A 17980-nucleotide genomic window follows, 5' to 3' on the forward strand; every position below is an offset into this window, starting at 1 on the left:
TATATCCAAAAGAACTTTCATTGCTTAGAACATTTCAGACTCTGTGGGAAATCCTTTGGGAATATTATTCTCAGCTCTGCTTTGGTAACTGAGCATATTCTATCTGTAACTACTCACCACTGTGATAGATAGGTAGTTGACAAAATCAGGGAGAGTCACTCTTCACAAAGGAGAGGAGACATACACTTTGCTCTAAAGATTCAAGGACCAATTTGCCTAAAATTGCTATTCAAATATTAAAATCTGATGGCTGCTCTCCACTGTGTAAGGATACATGCTGTGTGGCCTCATGCTATCAGCCTTGCTGTCCTTATTGCTGTTTTTCAGACTGCCTGTACTGCAGAACAGAATTATTCAGACTGTATTTGAGAATAGATGAACTTGGCACATCTCACAGAGTAGCTGTGTGATTATGTTGATCCTTCAAACCATTTTTCTTTACTATGTGCATGAGAGTTGGACCTAAGTTAAAAGATCAGGTTCATCTCCTGCAACCAGGTCTGGAAGCTAAGTCAAACTGATTGCTTGGTATAGACTTACAGTGGGAGGAAGAAAAAGCTAAGAGTAAAAGAGGACTACAGATTGCCTTCCCTCATCACTGACAAAATCCTAAAATACTGAAATATATAAATGTCTGAATTCCTACATCTGTAAAACTTGGTGTTTTACTGCCAGGTAGATACGTCTTTGCCCTCCAGGTGTGTGTATGTGTATTTATTTATTTATTTATTTATTTGGGTTGGGTTAGGTTGGGTTGGGTGGTTGGGTTTGGTTTTGATTTTTTTTTTTTTTAATTTTCTTTTTGTCAAAGCAGACAGGAACTGCTTTGACAAAGTGGAGATTTGAAATCTATTAGCAGAAGTTACTGTCTTAACATTTAAACTAGCCCACTCACTGGGACTAGAATATTACTGTGTATTTTCCAAGTTCTGGAAGGAGGTAAAAGCAGTGCATTGAGCATATAGTTAAATGTCAAAACATGTCATATAATGTATTTCTTAGTAATGTGTTTTTTCTTTTTTTTAGCATCAGTTGAAGTTGTCTTTTTTTTTTCTTTTTTTTTTTTTTTTTTTAACAAAAAGTACATAAAGAAGGGGGAAGAACACTATCAAATGACTTTCTGAACCCAAACTGAATATGGCTCTTTTAGAGAACTACAAAAGTATTTCTTTTTCTACTGCCCTCTCGTGACAACCTTTAGCGGGTAAGTAATACATCATCAGAAGTCTGTGCTTTCAGCAGGACATCTATTACCGCAGATTGCTTTGAAGGTGCAGTGTAGAAGAGGGAGCCACAGTCATCAATTACAGCTGCTAGAAATGTGTCAACAGGTTCATGTCTGAGATTCCTCTTCAGCCCCAGAAAGTACGAATTGAAAAGCTTTGTCTCCTGAAACTTCAGTGCTTCTTGTGTGCCAAGAAAAATTAGAATTTGCCCAAAATTTCTTGCTTAAGGCTTGTATTAATTATGCAATGGGATTCAATGTTTACTTTTAATATATCTAAATATACATTTAAGATGTTTTTAATAATATCATGAAAATTGAGAGCCCTGCTTTCACCACAGACTTTGATGCATAATTACTCGCTTCCTTAAGAGTCCATACAATTGGTATTTTTATTTACATTGTGGGTCTCAAGTAAGACATTTTACTAGTTATGGCATAGAACTGGAAAAAGAATGGGCATCTCTAGGGTGTGAGTATGTGAGGTTTGATCTAAAGCCCAAGGCAGTGGAATGACAACCTTCCCCTTTCAGTCTTAATCATAGAATCATAGAATATCCCAAGTTGGAAGAGGACCCACAAGGATCATCAAGTCCAACTCCTGGCTCTACATAATATTACCTAAAAATTAAACCATATATCTGAGAGCATTGTCTAAACACTTCTTGTACTCCAGCAGGCTTTGTGCCTCCCTCTCTGCTCTTCATGAGGAAGCTACAGGCCGCCATGAGGTGTCCCCTCAGTCTCCTCTTCTCTAGGCTGAACAAAGCAAGCAATTTCAGATACTCCTCATATGTCTTCCACTCTGGATCCTTCACCATCTTTGCAGCCCTTCTTTGGACGCTCTGTAATAGTTTTATGTCCTTATTATGGTGTCCAAAACTGCACAGAATGATCTAGGTGAGGCTGCACCAGCACAGAGCAGAGTGGGACTACCCCTTCCCTTGACTGACTAGCTATGCTGTGCTTGATTCACCCTAAGATAAAGTTAGCCCTCCTGGCTCCCCATGGCTACAGCTCCCTCAGAAAATGTCCCCCTGCCGCAGTGTGTGCCCTCCCCGGGTTGCAGGGTGGAGATCTGCTCCAGCGGGGGCTCTGCAGGGCTGCCGGGGAATCCCTGCTGCCTGTGGGCCCTGGAGCCCCTCCTGCCCTCCTCCTCCTGGGGCCTGGGCCCTCTGCTGCTTCTCCCTCGCCCTGGGCTTCCTCCTTGGCCTGTGCCCACTCTGCCCTTTCAGAAATCTGTTTTCCCTGAGGCGCCACCAGGTTGGTGCTGGGCTTAGTTGGACCCTTCCATGGAACTGTATCCAGCACTGGGTAGTCCCAGCCTCTGCCCACAGAGGCCCTGCAGCCCCCAGCCAGCACCAGGGCATCAGTTTTTGGATCTACAGACATTTGTAAAAGCTAGTAGTATATGTTCCACGTAATAGGACTGGCACTGAAAAGGTAGCAGCAAACCAGCCCTGGAGTTTGGTGGCTGCTGAGGGAGATGATTTTACAGTCTTTTTAGGTGGATCAAAATGGTCCTTTACAAGACTGGATTTTACTTCTCTCTTGAAGCTGCTATGCAGGGTATCCAATTGTAAAGTTGCTGGTGAAAGTAATTTCATTTATTTTATTGTAATCACAGGTAGGAGGAAGTTTCCCAGTTAGCCTGTTGGCTCCATGCAAAAGACATTTTGGCTGAGCTGAAGAATATTTAATGAGGAGCAGACTCATTTTTATATATATATATATATATATATATTATTTTTTTTTTTTCTCCTGTTTCATACCTGAACTGACAAACTTTATCTTTCAGATGCAAAGCACCAAAATTAAGTTCAGGACATGCTGAAATCTGATGGTAAATCATCCAAAGTATTTCAGAGATTTTGCACATTCAGTTAGGCACTCCTGTGCCTCTTAAAGTCTTACAGCTCTACCTTTCAGTTCTGAACCTCCGAATGACTGGAGGCAATGTAAAATGAAGATCCTTAGCACATACTGAAAAAAGGAACTCTGACTTATGAACGAGACACTCTGAACATCTTTATAACATGATGTGTGACGAGTGAGGAGATTTTGTAGCTAAGTAAAGCTCAAAAAGCCTTGCATGTTCTTCCCTCATAAATATGTCTTTCTCCAAACCTGAGTACAATAGGCAGATCAATGTCTGAAATTAAAGTTATGTTCTACATTCTGCAATGGTTTTGAATAGTACCATCTCAGTGGATCCAAAAGCAGGGAATTTCTAGTTTTGTTTAACCAGCAGGACTTTCTGAAATGATCTTTCAAGACTAGCTGGAACGCATTTACAGAAAGATACTCATTTTATTCTGAATAGCCTACACATCTGTACTTCAAGCACTATCCTCTTCCTAGTGGAAGTTTTCAAAGTCCTTGACTTATTGCAAAGGTCACTGCTTCCTGCATGCACTAGAATGCTGATTGAGATGACCTTACATATCTGCAGCCCATCAGCCTTTTCTCCTTTCTCTTGGGAAGGTGACTTGTTTATGAAATTATATTTTTTGATAGCAGTAACAGCCAGAATTTTGATTAGTCTAGCAGTTCACCATTTGGAAAAAGAACAAGAATGACACAGGAGCCAAAGTTTTAATTGCATTGGCAATTTGCCCCATTCATAAAGGATCGGGAGAAAGAAAGATTGGGGATGAGCTCATATGCAGGTACTCAATGCATACGTGTAGCTGGTGTACTCTATTGCAATGAACGTTTTTTTTTACAGGTGCATTCCAAGTATTGATACAGAAAGCATCTCTGTGAGCCAGTTACAGACTAACAACTTCCTTTTCAAGATATAGCACACGAAGGTGGCTACTGCTGTTCTTCTATGCATTTCAGAAAAGCATGGGTGATTAAGATGCAATGGAAACCCAACTTGTACATTGTACAACTACCTCATATTTCAGGATACTGTGCCTGTCAGGGCACCTATCCTAAAATCAATATAAAAAAGGTGTGGGAGCTGGAGAAAGAAAATTATTTTTATCCTCTCTGCTATTCTGAAAAGAATTGGGAAAACTCTTTATTGTGAAAGAAGAGTAAATATCAGAGCAGATTTGGGCATCCTGAGCTCATGTGTCTTTCGATCTCACTGCTAGCTGCCAGCTTTGATGCATCTCCAGTCCAATGGATTCACTCTGGAATGAAGAGAACCAGTTTGTTCTTTGAGACCTGGATGGCAGGTTCCCCTTGTGATGACCCATTCAGATTGCATCAATGAGAGGCTGAAATAGATTGTGAGGAGATTTTGAATCTCTCTACATAAATCTGCCCTCTGTGCTTGGGCACTATCAATCCAAGAGGGTGGATATATACTGATATACTGATGGTGGATATATACTGGATATACTGATATATGAGAAGGTGTGTGTGTGTGAACTGACAATGTTGGTATCATCCAAGAGGTGAAGGCATAACTCTCAGATTGAATGTAACAGGTATCTCCCTTGAAATCACTATGAATCAGTGAATTACTGCTGCAGCTGTGGTTATTAATAAAACATCAACAACCAAATGTCATTAAATTTGGTCTGGAAACTGCAACGTGTAATATCCTTACATGAAAAAGCCAGTTATTTACAATACATTTAAGATTCCAACATGGGGCATAATGCAATTACTCAAAATCATTTTAAAAATAGCCAAGAATACCTAGGACATCTCAAAAGGCTAAAAGAAATCTAGCTAGAGTTAAAAGATTGCTATTAATGACCCTGCTGTGATGGAATAAAATAGAAGCTGCTTCTCCCTGCAAAATGAACAAAACCAAAAGGATATTATCCCTGAAATTAATTCCATGGTCATAATTCCTGAAGGAAATTTTCTGATTTCCTCGCTGGTAAATACATTTTCCTCCACTAATTTGACTTATATCTTGAACAAAGTGCCAGCTTGCTTGAAACATCGCTTTGCTGGTTACAGATTTCAGTAATTTAATCAGAGTTTTTTTCTATTTTGGAAAACAAAGTTTTGGTTTTTTTTTTATTAATTTGGATAACTGAAATATATTTAAAATGTTATGCATTCTACACACACACACACATATATATATATATATTTTTTTTTCAGTGGGATATTAAGAAAAATCAACAACAGCATCCTAAGCACATTTAAGAGAAGTTTAATTTATCATTATTATGAGAAACACATCTTGTGCTTAAGGTTATTTAATAAGATACAATATTTGTTGCTTTTCAATTTCTTAGAATCTTTCTATGATTTTTTGTAATGAGTGTGAAGGGATTTTTTTTTATTCTTAGTTTTATTTTTTCCCAGGTCTCTGCCTCAAGCTGAGATGTTTTGTCTGGTTGACTTTGTCTGATTGTTTTTTTATATTTTCATCCAGGAATACAGTAACAGTTTTCAGCAGGAAAGTTAGAGGAAAATGCATTGCTTTTTTCAATATTAAAAAAAAAAAAAAAGGAAAAAAAAAGTTGGCTATACTGTTAATAAGTTTTTGCAGTCTGTGCTGGCTTGGAATTTGTCAAGAGACTTGCTGCTGTTTTGAGTGTGTGACTGTGTGTGTGACTTTTTAATCTGAAAACCCATGGAAAAATAATTATATTCAGACAATTTCTTAGCTCTCTGTGAGCAGAACAGAGCTGTTAGGTACTCCATTTTCACTGAGTAGTCAGTAAACTCCCACCATCCTTAAATGAACTCCATAGAGGTTGCACATGTACTTTCTTCATATGAAGTCCTATTAGAATCCAGAAAGGAAGTTTTTTTGTTGTTGTTGTTCTTCCAGTGGTTTGTCAAATGTTTTGGTGGTGCTCAGCTCTTAGAAGAAGGAGGAAGAATAGAAAGCAGAAAAGCAGAATCTCATGGGGGGTTGCTAAAAAAAAGATTGAGTAACGGTTTGGAGAAGGGACAAAATAGGTTTGATGTGTATAAAGTGGATAGAAATAATTAAATTATTAAGGTGATGGAGCAGGAGAGTCCCTCATCAAGTGAGGTTTTGGGTGCAGTACTGAATGCAGGTGCCCTCAGTCTGCATGGCGTTGCCATCAGTGGGGATGGGCATCAGCTCCTAATTGTAGACATGCAGGTGTAGGTCTCATTACCTATGCTGGCAGCTTAATTATACTTTATGATATTATTTGTAATCAGATGACTTCAAAATTTCTTCGATAAGGTTTGTGCCCTCTTCAGTGGGGAATTGATGGATCAAGTTTGGGGATATATCAGGGTACTTAAAGGGTACTTGAAGGGTCTCTTGTCTGTGTGATGCTCATAGCATTATTTACAGAAAATGGAATTTAAATGAAGTGACAGGATAAGGAAAGTGTACAGGAAGAGAGGTGTTGGCCTCCAGGTATAGGGAACTGGAAGCTATCCTGAAGGAAGGAATGGTTTCCCTGCCTCTGCCACTGAGCACATTGCTTGGATTCAATATTTGCTGCTGACTGCATCTTCTTCATTTTCTGAATGGAGAGAGTAACATTCGGGGACTGATTTGCTTTTGGCTGAGCTTTTTCAGGTACAACAGAAGCTCATTGGAATTTGCCTTTGAGTATACCAGACTGCTACATACTCTGGAAAATCAATATGTCAACCTCTCAGGTAAAAGTACCATAAAACAGTGTTGTAAATTTATATGTATGACATTTATAAAACCTTCTCAACTGATCTCCTCCCTCATGTCTATAGATGACCCGTGTTCTTCTTTTCCCTGAATTATTTCTTTCCTTTTTCAGCCTCTGCTTTGCCAAAAAAACTGTTCAGCACAGGTAAGTTACCCTGTTTTTTCTCCCTCCATCTCTTTGGATTCCTACTTTTTTCTCTGCTAGAATTTTAAGAGAAAACTTGAGTTGTTTTTTGTTTGTTGGTGTCTTTTTATTTATTTATTTATTTTCAAGTTCATAGTGCCTTATTTCTCTCACTCAGTTCCACTTAAAACTATTCCCCCAAATAGTTTGCTGGCCTCTCAGATATATCTCACAGAGCTCACAGAAGTTTTACTATGGATTTCCACACAGTTGTCAGGTGTAATCCTTCTTCTAGTAAACCAAATGAAAAAAAAATATATATATATGTGTGTATATATATATATATATATATATATATAGTTTGCTGGCTTGAGCTTCAAGCTGGTCCTCTTAATGATCTTGTCTGATGCAGCTAACATTTATTGGGTGTCTGCTACTGTTATGATATCAGCACTGACCAAGTCTCTCTCTCAGGGCTCCCTTACCTGTGCCAGGACCAGATCACCCTCCATTCTCTCAGTCAATATATTGGGCTTCATCATTTTAGAAGACCCCGGGTGCCTTTGTGAACATTTCAGCATCTCCTCTGCCCAATTTCTGTCTTTCTTCTGAGCTCATTTATTGCAGCTAAGAATTTGTAGACTCTTGCTTATGAGCAACACTTGAGGGTATGTGACAAGTAAAACATTCAGTTACTGAAACATTTGGTCTGTCAGCACAGAGGAGGATATAAAAAGCTTCCAAATATCCCCCCAAACCGCATCCCATATCCCACCATGTCCTCTTTGGCTCTGCATTGTTCTACTTGTCCTACAAGTCCCAATCAAAAACTCTACCATTCTTCTGCCTTTTTGACATGAAAATAATGTCCACATCATACAGTCAGGGTCAGGATTATGTGTAATTATCTCCCCGTTTCAGCCTGCCAGGATCACCCTTGAGCCATAGATTCACACGTATTGTAATCTTTTCTCAATAACCACCTTTCCTGTCTGCTTCTCTTCTTTGTATCATGATATCTCAATGGAGAGGGCTGGTTTGTAGCTCCCTTCTTGCTCATAATAGACTGAACTTGTGATTTGAGCTGTCAGCTGGAATATGGCACTAACTCCCACCGAGCCCTGGATCCAAAGATGGCAATAGACAGCCTTACTCCCTCTGCACTCTTTTTAGCTTTCCTCAGAGGAACTCCTCTCCTGGGTACATCCTGAACGTATCTTCAGTCCCAAGAAGACCCCAGTTTTCCTTGGTTCTCCTCGTGAAACTTTCAGGGATGTTTAGATGAGCTTGTTCCCTGACATTTTTTTTTTCCATTAGCTTGCTCTTATTTTTTTCTTATGTAGACAGCGTTGGAGCTGTCATCCCAGAACTTGTGCCTGGTGAAGAATCAGTGGTTGAAAAACTTGTTGTCATATACATATATATTTATGAAATATGTCCCTTTAATCCTCCCATTATTGTAGCAAAAACCCCAATTCCAAAGCCATTAACTTGGTGATTAGGAAGGGAATATCTAGGGACAAACAAGCACAAACAAGCTGTTCTTGAAATTTCTATCCAATATATCATTCCAAGTCTCTGACTAGGGGCCTGTGTATATAAGTGTGTATTCCCACAGGTAGCAATGTTACAGAAATAATGCAAGTGCAGTTATATGGACCTACGTGTTACTCTTTCCTAACCACATTTCTGTTTGTGTGTGTCCATGTTCTGCATTGGCTTTTCGCCTTCTACTCTCAGTAAAATTACCTCATGGGCTGCTTACAAGCAGAAGTTTCAAAAGACTCCACAAGAACAGACTGAAAGAAATATAGGGAGAACAGAATGATTTCAGAAAGAACTGTGTGTAATTAATTTATATTAAAACCTATTAAAACCAGGAAAAGAGTCAGAGAACAGTAACAACATGAACAAAGCTAAGGAACAGCTTGGATCTGCAGAATGATCTGAAGAACAGACTAGGATTCTTCAGCCTGGAAAAGATGTAACTGAAAGGAAATTTAGTGTGAATGTGAAAACATATGAATGGCACACAAAGGTTGTGTGAGGGATGTAAGCGTAGACTGAATTGTAGACTCTGCATCTTGAGGTCAGAGGAAAAGAGAGTCTTCTGGGGCATTATTACCCTTAGATTGCCTGATCCAGGTTTATAACATAGGCAGAAGAAAAAACGAGATCATAATACCTGCAAGAGATGTTTCAGTAGGTACTGACTACTCCTTATTGACTGCATAACCAGATGGAGGAATCATTTACTGCTATGTAGATATTTACAGTGTAGGTGTCTACATCTGAACTCTGTCCCTTCCAAACTTTCTTTACAATGAATGGAGAGTGAGTCAATTAACTTAGTGAAGTCTAAGACATGATTCATCTCCTCCTACAATAGATAGATAAAATAGATCAGACTGACTGCACCCTCAACAGTCCCGTTTATTTTCATGTACTGTAGAAGGGAGACCAAGGCTCAGGCATAAAAATCTACACTGAAATTAAAAGCAGTGAGATCAACCTTTTCCATCATGTCCGAAAGCCCTGGAGACACTGATTTCTGTAGCATTCACTGCCTGCTTGACTTCAGCTGTCCAAGAGGAGCTGTGGAAAGACCAAGACTTTAAATGTCCCCTTCACTTTGAGATGACCAGCTCCAAGTCAAGATGAGGGATAGTGAGTGCTGCTTGCTGGATGCTGTGTCTTTGCTAGAAGGCAGGCTCTCATCAGGCATATTGTCCAGACTGAGCCTGTTTAAGAGGTTATATCCCTCCTTCCACACCCTTTTCTTAACATGACCCTGTTCCTCTGCTAGAAGGTATTGCAATTTCAGGTCTGGCTGTGTAGCTCTCATGGTGTTGCTTTACAACCAATTCTGTCAAAACGACCCAGATCTGAAACCCCAGAAATTAAAAGCACTAAGGTGCAGTTAGCTGGAATCAAGTTGATAATCACTTACCCAACATAGCTGGGAGCATGGCAACACCTCTGATACTAGACTGAATAACTTGACTGTTTTGTGTGAGATTTTTTTTTTTTTAATGTATGAGTGAACAGAAAACTGAGTCAAAAGCAATACCAGCGCCAGACTGAAGTGACCATCTGCTGACTTGAGAGAGAAATCTGCTTTAACAAATATCACAGAAGCTGCATTTCCCCTTTTAATATGTGTGCCGGACAACCTAAGAATCACAAAACCCAAACTTTCTTGAGTACATATTTCTGGAAGTTAAGAAATTTACTGCATTACTAAGATGAGGAATTAATGTTTCAAATATCTGATATGCATATAATTGCACATACAGAGCAACGAGATGGATGTTAGTTCAGAGTGATATTCCAGACAGTCAAGCTGGAAAAGCTAAAGCAGCATGTTGTTCTGGATTTTCTCATGCAAAATAAAATCTTTAAAACTTTGATCTTTCTAATATTTGAAAGGTGCCTAGGAATTGCAGTCGCTATCCATTTTTTCTCCATAAGAGACAGCAAGTTTGCTAAACAGGATATCTAAGATATAGAATAATAACTGTGCAGTATTAGCGGGGTTGGTGCCTCTAATGTCAGGACAGCTTAGCTTTACATCAGGACACAATTCTGAGAAATATTTTCTGGCTGTTTTCACGGTTTTCAAATTAGGGTCAAATAAACTCAGTTCCTGACTATGTTAGGACCTTAATGAATAGGAGCTGGCAAAATCTCAACCTTTCTCCTCCAGAAGTGGTATATTTTTAGTGAGTTTATCTACTAAAAATTTCTTATCTTTTCTCATTTTCTGTTAAGCAGAGAGAAAGAAGATAGATGGTAAGGATATAACTTAACATTAATTTAACTGACACCACTGATTCTTAGTTTTGATGCACAAAGTATCCAACTTGTGCTATATCTGAAAGCTTCCACTGCTGTTATCTTTATTATTCACAGACAACACCAAGTTAGGCAGGACTATTGATCTGCTTGAGGGTAGGAAGGCTCTGCAGAGGGATCTGGATAGGCTGGATCAGTGGGCTGAGTCCAATCCCATGATATTCAAAGGGGCTAAGTGCTGGGTCCTGCACTTGGATCATAACAACCTGATGTAGTGATATGGGCTTGGGGAAGAGTGACTGCAAAGCTGTCCAGCAGAAAAGGACCTGGTGGTGCCATTGACAGCCAGCTAAACATGAGCCAAGAGTATGCCCAGGTGGCCAAGAAGGCCAACGGCATCCTGGTTTGTATCAGAAACAGTGTGGCCAGCAGGACTAGGGAAGCGATTTCCCCCTTGTATGTGGCACTGATGAGACTTCACCTTAAATATTGTGTTCAGTTTTGTGCCCCTCACTACAAGAAGGATCTTGAGTTGCTTGAGCATGTGCAGAGAAAAGTAGAAATGCTGCCAAAGGGACTAGAAAATGAGACTTGTGAGGAGCCGCTGAGAGAACTGGAGTTGTTTTGTCTGGAGAAGAGGAGGCTGAGGGGAGACCTCATTGCTCTTTACCATTACCAGTTGCAGCAAGGAAGGTGTCAGTCTCTTTTCTCAGGTGACAAGTGATAGGACATGAGGAAGAAGTCTCAATTGTGCCAGGAGAGGTGTAGATGAAATATTAGGAATAATTTCTTCATGGAGAAGGTGGTCAAGCATTGGAATAGGCTGCTCAGGGAAGTGATGGAATCTCCATTCCTGGAGGTATGTGACAAGATGTGTGCACGTGGCACTAAGGGACATGGTTTAGTGATGGGACTCGATACGTCAGATTGATGGTTGGGCTTGATTATCTTGAAGGACATTTCCAACCTAGATGATTCTGTGATTCAATGATTATGGTATTCTGAGGATGCAAATATTGCAGCATTAGGAAACAATGACATATTAAACTAACTGTTCCCTTTAAGAGATTCTAATAATGGATCCCCAGCAAGTTCTTCATTTAATTCATCCTGTTCTGAGAAGGAAGAATGATATACTCTGAGGCATTTTTAAAAATAAACTCCCAATATGCTAAAGTCTTTGTGTCTTTCCAAAGTTTGAATTTAGTAAAACTGTGTGCAAAATAATGGCATTTGTATCTACTCTAAAAGCCTTTTCCCACCTAAAATTGGTCAATAATTGCACAGCATGAGATAAAATCACTAGCTGTTCTTACTGAAGCAGCTTCAAAACAAAGCCTTCAAACTTGCTAATTTGTTAATGAATCACAACTGGAATCACTGGGACAGATTTGTAGCTGGTGTAGGTTTCAGTGATGCTTAGCTGATTTACTTCTGCTGAAGTTCCCTTCTCCACACCACAGATGTGTTACAAACTTTTCTGAAAGTCTGGTCTCTCTTCATTACTATTAACACCCCTAAACACACCCCAAAGTGTGTGTATGTCCCCTGAGTGGATCTCTGTGCATTATTGCACCTAATAGATGGTAGTAATGACATTGTTTTTTCTTGTACCTGACAATCTCTAGAAAATATATAAGGACCAACATCTCTGGTCTTTTGAGATCTTCTCAGCAAGTGATAAGCTAGTGTGTCACATTGAACTAGTTTTCTTTTTTCTGTCTCTTTAGTTTTATTTCCTCTGAGCCATGTGTCTCCACTGTGGGGACTTTCCCCACCCAGGGACAAGACCTTGATCTCTTATGACAAGACATGATCCAGATCATTTTTTGTTTCAGAATATATCCATGTGCATTTGGACTGTGCAAAGATTCATAGAAGACTGTGATAATAGTTGATGAAAATAGTTTAAGACTATATGTTGCTCTAAAATTGAAGGATCTTAGACATAACCCAGCATACAACTGTGCTTGGGGGAGTGTGGTCTTAAAAAAATACAAAAGAAAATAAAACAAAAAAAATAATAAACAACAACAACAAAAAAATGGATGCAAGTCCCAGTCTTATTAAAATTTGCGTAAGGACAAGTGAACAACACATTGAGAAGGCTTCCAGAGAGTCTGATTTATGGCTGTGACAACTTTTATAAATTACTCAAAGAGTTCTTAACCATTCTGCGATTCTGTGAAGAGTCAAGCTGTAACTACTACTGAGCACACCCCAAGAAACACAACAATTTAATTGTTGATTGTTAACTGTACTGGCGTAATGGTCACTGCTTGGAGAACTCTTCTCCTAAGGGAAAGACTAATATTAGAAAATTCAGGCTGTGATAACCATATGTATTAAAACAACTCATCCAAAAGCTGTTGGGTTTACTCTTTTGCTCATGCTCCTGAAGTAGAGTGGTATCATTTCTTGCCTGGAACCTGTGGGGTGCCTTGCAAAAGAAAACATTAGGCAAAGTCCAGCTTCTGCTGCATGCAGGGCATGAAAGGAACTTTACAGAAGATCATGGATTTATAGAACCACAGAATCACAGAAAGGTTTGCATTGGACTGGAAGGGACCTTAAAGATCATCTAATTCCACCCCCCCCCGTCATGGGCCAGGACACCTTGCTCTAGACCAGTTTGCCCAAAGATGCAGATATTAGTATTGTTGCTGCAGACTTCACCTCTGTCCTAGCTCAGGTGTAGCAGCCTATTCTGGTTGCAAAAGTATTTATAATAAAACAGGTGTCTGGCTAAAACCCCTGAGAAATATTAGGAATACCTCTGAAGATGTTAATGAATTTTGGGTCACCGAGTGAGTGAATGTGTATGCAAACTGTTGTTATTAACATTTAAAACAAATGTGGCATCTTCAATTACATATTAAAAATCACTGAAGTGTTTACAGGTAATCTTCCTTTTTTCTTTCTTCTGTTTGATTCAGAATCTATGATTCAATCAGGCATGGATCTTTTCTCATGTGTTGTATTCTTATTCTGATCTTATAAATTGTGTTCTTCCTCTGCTGTTCTTGCTTCTGTTTGACAAGCCTGGAAATAGTTAGGTTGCCTAGAAAATTCAGCATCATTTCACACATTATCCTCTATAGAGCTGAGCTGTATCATTAACAGTAAAATATTTCATATTTCTCCCTGTGTATATACAATATAGATATACTCACCAGCCCTCAGTGGAGTTATAAAAAGCCTTCACTTGCCCTCTGTGACCTTGTCACCACAAATTGCTTTTAGATTCCGTGCCATTTGAACAAACACAGCAATTCACTTTCATGTTCCTGCAAATGCTAAGGAAAACAAACAAACAACAACAACAACAAAGTGCTACTGTATGCAGTATCTGACTGGGATCATTCTCACTTTGACACTCACTTTTCCTCACTTTCCTTTCAGGGTAAAGTTCAGGAAATTCACAGTACTGACATGCAACAGTTTCTGCTCAATCACACTCTCTTGGAAACATCTGCATTGCTTGGACTGAGAGAGTCTGTACTATTAGGGAATTTGTTCCATGCCAAGCTATCAAATGAGCTCATGTTCTCCTTCTCCACAGGATGACTAAGCTTGGGATAAAGCAACTTTTTAGGAATGGCCTAAGGGTTTTCAGGTTTAACAGCAGATAGGTCTTGATGGCAAGCTTGGGCTGATGTTTATCTGATTGAGGTAGACAACACAAATTTGCCGACGACACCAAACTTGGAGGAGTTGTGGACTCGGATGAGGGTGGAAAGGCCTTGCAGAGAGATCTGGACAGATTGGAGAGCTGGGCTATCACCAACCACATGAAGTTTAACAAAAGCAAGTGCCGGGTCCTGCACCTGGGACGGGGCAGCCCTGGCTATACGTACAGACTGGGCGATGAGACGCTGGAGAGCAGCCCCGCAGAGAGGGATCTGGGGGTTATGGTTGACAGCAAGTTGAATATGAGCCAGCAGTGTGCCCTGGCAGCCAGGAGGGCCAACCGTACCCTGGGATGCATCAAGCACGGCATTGCTAGTTTTAGTAACTTTTAGTAATTTATTAATAGTAAATAGTAAATTTAGTAACTACAGTTGGTGGATAGAGTCACCATTGTTTCATAGGGGCTTTCGTAATTATCTAGATAAAGACTGAGAAACCAGCACCACTTCATAAAACATCCTGGATTCTCCTCAGTTTCCTGGCTACGGACTGAATTTTCTTTGACAACTGACATGCTCACAGACTGGTCTTGCAGTTATAGGTGTTGTGTAGACTCTCCTTTTATTCATCTACTGTAGTCATAATTCAGAAATCATCAGTCATATTCCAAAACTCAATTTTTCTTCTATGTTTATGGGAACAACATCGTTTAAACTAATTTATTCAAAAGATTTTACTAAGAAGTCATTCCTAAATTGGACTTTCAAAGCCCATGATTTCAAGATTTGTGACAGGCATTTAATGCCTAAATAAGGGAGAGAAGCATTCACATTTTGAGTTTTATTCAGAAAGGTGTAAAGGCATACACTGCCATATATCCACACTTTTAGATACAGATGCCAGATACTCTTTGTATTTGCTCATAATGTTGAAATATAGACTCCAACTGAAAAAGAGAAATTACTGGTTCCACAAAGTTTATTTTAATTTATGTGGAGGAAAAAACAAAACAAAACACAAAACAACATGAAAGTGAAGAAAGAAAACCTTGGGACTGCAAAAGAAAGGTGATTGCCATTCTCTTACTGTTACCAGATCTCAACAGAGTACAGACCAGGCCAGCTATGTGGGAAGTGGAAGCGTCCTTATATTTCTAACGGTGGAGTCGTGCACTCATGTCTTTGCTTCCTTTCACAGCTCTGCTCTACATTGACTTGCATTTTGTTTGTTTGTTTTCCTTATATTTTTAAAACTTATGTCTTCATTGATTGGAAAAAACAAAAACAAAACTGCACAATGTAGAAGCCCCTATATTGGAAGATCTGCTTAAACTGACTGATTTTAATTAATGCATTACATAACAGCAGAAGTGTTTCTATACACTCATGCAACCACATTGGCTTCTGTGCATACTTCGCTGCTCTGCATAAACATTGAAGACTTTTTGGAGCTAGCTCAGGGATACAACCTGTCCTCCACTGTCATACAGAAAAAGCATGATGCTGTTTCCCTTACTCCTTTTTCCTGTGTATCTGGCTAGATCAATTTCTTCTGTGTGCTCAAAGTCCCACTTCAGGGACTTGATCCTTTCCTTTTTCCTCTCATGACTTAAAATGTTCATGGTCTCCTCCTGTGATTATACATTCCTGACACAGGCTAAACTCTCAGTCTTTTACATTTCTAGCTCTTTAGTAAACAGAGGTTGCATAAAAGAAGGAATTTCAACCCAGATTTTTTTGGCTACAGATTTTTTTTTGGTACAGCCACAGGTGCCTGAGTTATTCAATGTCAGTGTAGCTGCACATATGAATGGCTGCTGGCTCAGATCAATAGTCTGTCTAGCCCCATATTCTCTGTGACAGGGGCAATAGGATCTGGTATCTAGGAAAAGCACTGGCTACTTTTTGTTATTCGTTCCCCTTGTATTCCCTTAGCACTCAGAAATGATGTATTAGGGATGCTAGAGGGTCTGTCTCTGCCTAATCATTTTAGTATCCATTTATGGACCTGCTGTCCAACAATTTGTTTAATTTCATTTTAAACTTCTGGTCCTGTCTTCCTCTGTTCTGTGGCAATGAACTGAAGATTTTAACTACTCGTATAAAATAAACTACTTTCTTTTACATTGTTTACCTTCTGTTATTGAGTGCTCCCAACTCTAGCATTGTGGGATTTGTTACATTCAGCTTATCCTCCATCACATCTGTCCCTATAAGGCTCCATTCCCTTTATCATTTATCTACCTTTCTCTATACCAGTGAGATACTGAGATGCTTAGGCAAGAACCACATAATGCCAAGTTTTTATACAGTGACAAAAGGACATGCTTTGCTTCTTCTGATGCTTAAATTGGTGGGGGATTTTGACTGCCATTGCAGATTAAACTTGTGATTTCAAAGATGGTTATCCATAGATTCAAGATCTATTTCTTGAGTCATAACAAATGGTTCTTGAGTTCAGCATTTCGTAAACATGGTTTAGATTATTTTTTTACTAGACATATTTATCTTCTTTGTATTCTATTTAGGTGGAAATGTTGTGGTAGCAGGAAAGGGGCTGCATGGGTGGCATCCACGAGAAAAGACAAGGGGCTGACCCCATGTTAGACAGAGCCAGTTCCAGCTGGACCTGCTGCAGGACACAGTTGAGCCCATCAGTGATGCTAGTGGTGCCTCTGTGATAACATATTTAAGAAAGGGTAAAGAACACTGTGCAGTAGCAGTGAGAGAGATCAATAAGAGAACTAAGCTTGTGGGAAGCACCCATGTTGGAAAAGTTCCTGAAGGAATGCCTCCCAACACTGGAGCAGGGGAGAGTTTGAGGAAGGACTTGCAGAGACAAAGGTTTATGAACTGATCACAAACCCAATTCCCCATTCCCCAGAGGGGAAGGAGGAGGCAGAAGAGCCTGGAGGAAAGGAGTGAATTTGAGCCTGGGAAGAATGCAGGGTGGGATGAAGTTGTTTTTAGTTTTGTTCTTGTTTCTCACCATCCTACTCTATTTTAATTAGCAATAAATGAAATTAATCTTCCCCAAGTCAAGTCTGTTTTGCCTGTGATGGTAGTTGGTAGGTGACTTCCCTGTTCTTATGTCAACCCACAGGTGTTTTTGTCTTATTTTCTCCCCTTGTTTTATTGACAAGTGAGATTGGGAGAGCAGCTTAGTGGGTGCCTGGCAGCCAGACAATATTAACCCATTACATTCATAGACAGTCATATACCAGACCTCATCTGAATCTACAGAAATCAGCCTTTCCTAAGGTATATCTAATCTTAGAGGTGTTCACAGAGCAGAAATACTAGATCAGGGTTTGCACCAGGGACAGGAGCTCATAGTCATATGTAGGTCATAGGTGCTTAAAGAGCATCACAAAGGCTCTGTATTTTTGTTGGTCTATACCAAACACAGTAAGAAGCTTCATAAATTAAGAACAAAATGTTAAGAAAATTGATTATTTGCATTTTCACCCATGAATAGAGTTTCAGTGCCAAAAAAACTCCACAGTGTTCTATGTCCTGAGCACTTAAAAGAACTAATGAATATTACTTCCAAATAATCACAGAAAGAAGAGATGCCATCCAAAGGGACTTGGACAGGCTGGAGAAGTGGGCCCACA

Source organism: Cygnus atratus, chromosome 2 (genome assembly GCF_013377495.2).
Source record: "Cygnus atratus isolate AKBS03 ecotype Queensland, Australia chromosome 2, CAtr_DNAZoo_HiC_assembly, whole genome shotgun sequence".
Classification (NCBI taxonomy): domain Eukaryota; kingdom Metazoa; phylum Chordata; class Aves; order Anseriformes; family Anatidae; genus Cygnus; species Cygnus atratus.